The following is a 5,431-nucleotide window of genomic DNA, read 5'->3' on the forward strand; positions in this document are numbered from 1 at the left end:
GGTATAGCTTGCCTCCTTATGTTGGGCTTTACCATTTATTATCCTTTGTAGTGCTGGATTTGTAGAAAGGTATTGTGTAAATTTGGTTTTGTCATGGAATATCTTGGTTTCTCCATCTATGTTAATTGAGAGTTTTGCCGGATACAGTAACCTGGGCTGGCATTTGTGTTCTCTTAGAGTCTGTATGACATCAGTCCAGGATCTTCTGGCCTTCATAGTTTCTGGCGAGAAGTCTGGTGTGATTCTGATAGGTCTGCCTTTATACGTTTCTTGACCTTTTTCCCTTACTGCTTTTAATATTCTTTCTTTATTTTGTGCGTTTGGTGTTTTGACTATTATGTGACGGGAGGTGTTTCTTTTCTGGTCCAATCTATTTGGAGTTCTGTAGGCTTCTCTATGCCTATGGGTATCACTTTTATTAGGTTAGGGAAGTTTTCTTCTATGATTTTGTTGAAGATATTTACTGGTCCTTTGTGCTGGGAGTCTTCACTCTCTTCTATACCTATTATCCTTAGGTTTGATCTTCTCATTGAGTCCTGGATTTCCTGTATGTTTTGGACCAGTAGCTTTTTCCGCTTTACATTATCTTTGACAGTTGAGTCAATGATTTCTATGGAATCTTCTGCTCCTGAGATTCTCTCTTCCATCTCTTGTATTCTGTTGGTGAAGCTTGTATCTACAGCTCCTTGTCTCTTCTTTTGGTTTTCTATATCCAGGGTTGTTTCCATGTGTTCTTTCTTGATTGCTTCTATTTCCATTTTTAATTCCTTCAACTGTTTGATTGTGTTTTCCTGGAATCCTTTCAGGGATTTTTGCGATTCTTTCAGGGATTTTTGCGATTCCTCTCTGTAGGCTTCTACTTGTTTATTAATGTTTTCCTGTGTTTCCCTAAGGGAGTTCTTCACGTCTTTCTTGAAGTCCTCCAGCATCATGATCAAATATGATTTTGAAACTAGATCTTGCTTTTCTGGTGTGTTTGGATATTCCATGTTTGTTTTGGTGGGAGAATTGGGCTCCGATGATGCCATGTAGTCTTGGTTTCTGTTGCTTGGGTTCCTGTGCTTGCCTCTCGCCATCAGCTTATCTCTAGTGTTACTTTGTTCTGCTATTTCTGACAGTGGCTAGACTGTCCTATAAGCCTGTGTGTCAGGAGTGCTGTAGACCTGCTTTCCTCTCTTTCAGTCAGTTATGGGGACAGAGTGTACTGCTTTCGGGCGTGTTGTTTTTCTTCTCTACAGGTCTTCAGCTGTTCCTGTGGGCCTGTGTCTTGAGTTCACCAGGCAGGTCGCTTGCAGCAGAAAGGTTGGTCTTATCTGTGGTCCCGAGGCTCAAGTTCACTCATGGGGTGCTGCCCACGGGCTCTCTGCAGTGGCAGCAACCAGGAAGATATGTGCCGCCCCTTCCGGGAGCGTCAGTACACCAGGGTTCCAGATGGCCTTCGGTGTTTTCCTCTGGCGTCCGAGATGTGTGTGCAGAGAGCAGTCTCTTTTGGTTTCCCAGGCTTGTCTGCCTCTCTGAAGGTTTAGCTCTCCCTCCCACGGGATTTGGTTGCAGAGAACTGTTTATCCGGTCTGTTTCCTTCAGGTTCCGGCGGTGTCTCAGGCAGGGGTCCTGCGGCTCCTGGGCCCTCCCCCACGGGAGCCCAGTGGCCTAATACAGTTTCCTCTTGGGCCAGGGATGTGGGCAGGGGTGGGCAGTGTTGGTGGTCTCTTCTGCTCTGCAGCCTCAGGAGTGCCCACCTGACCAGGCGGTGAGGTCTCTTTCCCTCGGGGTCTGGGAGCAGAGAGCTGCTGTGGTTCGGGATCCTCAGGTGTGGGACTTCCAGGAAACACAGGATGTGCCCGGTCCTTGAGGAATTCTGCCTCTGTGTGTCCCGATTGCACCAGGCAGCTTTCTTGCAGCAGACAAGTTGGTCTTATCTGTGGTCCCGAGGCTCTAGTTTGCTCGCGGGGTGCTGCCCACGGGTTCTCTGCGGCGGCAGCAACCAGCAAGATCAATCTACTTCTAAAGAACAATTCTTTTCTGGTTTTCTGGAATCCTTAGTTATAACCTCTGTAATAAACTTGTTCTGAATAATTTTAAAAGCTGTCATCATCTGAGAGTAGGGATCCTCAATTAAGAAAATACTTTTTATAAGATTAGGTTATGAGCTTCAGTCAGACAGGTGTGGAACCTGTTCTGGAAGGATCGCTGTGATGGCTACCCAGGGAGAGCCACAGGTCCAGTTCAAGCTCATCCTGGTTTGAGATGGCAGCACTGGGAAGATGACATTCGTGAAGTGCCACTTGATGGGCAAATTTGAGCAGAAGTATGTAGCCACCTGGAAGTGGAGGTGTGCCTGCTAGTTTTCCATACCAACAGAGGATCCATCAAGTTCAACATGTGGGACATAGCCGGCTAGGAGAAGTTCGGGCAATGGCTACTACATCCAAGCCCAGTGTGCCATTAAAATGTTTGAGGGAACATCAAGAGTTACTTATAAGAACATACCTAACTGGCATAGAGATCTGGTATGCATGTGTAAAAACATCCCCATTGTATTGTGTGGCAACAAAGTGGATATTAAAGATATCAGTCTGGAGATTCCTCAGAAAATTGGACATTCCACTACATGAGGTCCCAGCTTGACCTCTCCTGGGCAAATACCCAAAAGATGTTCCAACGTAAAGCAAAGACACATGGTCCACTATGTTCATAGCAGCCTTATTTATAATAGCCAGAAGCTGAAAAGAACCGAGACGCCTTCAACAGAGGGATGGATTAAAAAAATGTGGTACATCTACACAATGGAGTACTACTCAGCTATCAAAAACAATGACTTCATGAAATTCATAGGCAAATGGAATGAACTAGGAAATATCATCCTGAGTGAGGTAACTCAATCACAGAAAAACACACTTGGTATGCACTCATTGATAAGTGGATATTAGCCAAAAAGGTGGAATTACCCAAGATGCAATCCACAGACCAAAGGAAGCTCAAGAAGAAGGACGACCAAAATACGGATGCTCCCACTCCTTAAAACGGGGATATGGAAGCAAAGTCTAGAACAGCGACTCAAGGAATGGCCATTCAGAGCCTGCCCCACATGTGGCCCATATGTGTGTGTGTGTGTGTGTGTGTGTGTGTGTGTGTGTGTGTGTGCGCGTGTGTGTGTGTATTCACCAAAATTAGGTAAGATTGATGAAGTTAAAAAATGCATGCTGAAAGGGACCAGATATAGATCTCTCCTTAGAGACACAGCCAGAGCATGTCCAATACAGAGGTCAATGCTAGAAGCAAACCACTGAACTGAGAACAGGAATCCCTTTGGAGGAATTAGAGGAAGTATTGAAAGAGTTAAAGGAGCTTGCAATCCCATAAAAACAACAATGCCAACCAACCAGAACTTACAGGGACTAAACCACTACTGAAAGACTATACATAGACTGACCCAGGGCTCCAACTGCATATGTAGCAGAGAAAAGCCTCTTTGGGGCCCCCAGGGGAAGGGGAAGTCCTTGGTCCTGCCAAGATTGGACCCCCAGTGTAGGGGAATATGGGGGACAGTAAGAGGGATGTATGGGGGGAATACTCGTATGTGGTGGGTGAGGGGAGGGGATGGGAGCTTATGGACAGGAAACCAGGAAGGGGAATAGCATTTGGAATGTAAGTAAAGAAATATATCTAACAAAAAATTAAAAAAAATAATTCTGTAAAAAAAAAAAGAAAAGAAATAGAAGACAAAATCTTTTGTCTTCCACTGAAAGAAAAACATTCAGAGTACTATGACATTCTGCCAAAAGTAACTACAACTTCGAAAACCTTTCCTCTGGCTTTCCAGAAAGCTCACTGGAGATCCTAACTTGGAGTTCGTTGCCATGCTTGCTTTTGCTTCATCGGAGGTGGTCATGGACCCGCCTTTGGCAGCACAGTACGAGCATGATTTAGAGGTTACTCAGAGGACTGCTCTCCCGGATGAGGATGATGACCTATGAGAAAGTAAAGCTGGAGCCCCACGTCAAAAGTCTAGTTTTATAGGCAACTGTCCTATGATGTCAGCGGTGCAACACATGTGCCACCTTATTCGGTTACACAGATCACATACTTCGTTGGGATGCTGAAGAAGATGGATGGGCTTCGGAGTGAATGTGGCAGTTAAACACACCTTCATTTTTTTGGACTTGCATATTTAGCTGTTTGGAACAAAGTTCTTTCCTTCCTGAACTTCAAAGATAAGTCTTCTGCAGTCGAATCACAATATTAAATGGTGGAATCTTTTTTTGTTACTGTCATTCCCATTCTTTTCGTTTAGAATCAGAATAAAGTTAGATTTCAAATAATAAAAAAAGATCCGGTTACTTGCAATCCTATAAAGCATTTTCTTTTCTTTCTTTTTTTTTTTTTTTTTTTTTGGTTCATTTTTTCGGAGCTGGGGACCGAACCCAGGGCCTTGTGCTTCCTAGGTAAGCGCTCTATCACTGAGCTAAATCCCCAGCCCCTAAAGCATTTTCTTAATTAGTGACTGATGTGGGAGGTCCCATGTCATTGTGGGTTGAAGGCCCTGAGATCTATAAGAAGGCAGGCTGAACAAGCTCTCAGGAGCAAGCCAGTAAGGAGCTTGCTCAATGGGCTCTGAGTCAGTTCCTGATTCCAGGTTTTTGCCCTGTTTCAGTTCTGGTTCTGACTTCTTTCAGTGATGAACAATGATATGGAACTGCTAGCTGAATAAACTCCTTCTTTCCCAACTTGCTTTTGGACATAGAGCTTTACTGTAGCCATAGAAACCCTAGCTGAGACAAATTGGTATGAGAAGTGGGGAATGAAAGTCACAGAACGGAATATGTTGTTTTGGGGAAAATTGTAGAAAGTCTTGGAACTTTGTCCAAAATAAGACAAGTGTTCAATGCCTGCTGAGCGGTTAAGTAAGAGTTTTGAAGATCAGACTGTAGAAGGCAATGTGGAAGATGGAGGCAACAGCAGTGGGGTGGATGGAGCCAGCTGGAGCCAAGAAGACAGCTGTGTGTTATAGAGCCGAGAGCCGGAGAAGCGATTCACGCTCCTTGCAGAAGATTGTGAGTCAATTCCAGACACTGGACATTTAGTTATCTATACTGTTGTAGTTTAGTTTTGCTTTGGTTGGTTGACTGTACCTCGGTTTCAAACTCTTGAAATCAGAAATTATTTACTTTTGATTTTTTCTGAAGCCCACAAATGAGAGACATTGAGTTTAAAGGACTGCATTTGAAAAAGAGAATCGTTATTCAGAACTGACTGGAGTCATGTTAAAAGATAATTAAATAAAGAGACTGAACTTTTACTGTGAATTTGTAAAGACTGGGATTTTAAAAGTTATTTATATTTGTAATGTGAGATCTTGAGAATGAATGAGAAATGAAAGGTTGTAGTTGGGCCTGATGCATTGGTCTTCCAAATTAACAAGGGTCAACAG

The 5,431-nt window shown here is 43.8% G+C and overlaps 1 pseudogene; it reads left to right on the forward strand.

The window, feature by feature from the left end:
- The first annotated feature begins 2,195 nt into the window (after positions 1 to 2,195).
- On the forward strand, positions 2,196 to 3,991 carry Ran-ps3 (RAN, member RAS oncogene family, pseudogene 3; annotated as a pseudogene).
- Positions 3,992 to 5,431: the final 1,440 nt, after the last annotated feature.

Source organism: Rattus norvegicus, chromosome 2 (genome assembly GCF_036323735.1).
Source record: "Rattus norvegicus strain BN/NHsdMcwi chromosome 2, GRCr8, whole genome shotgun sequence".
Lineage (NCBI taxonomy): Eukaryota > Metazoa > Chordata > Mammalia > Rodentia > Muridae > Rattus > Rattus norvegicus.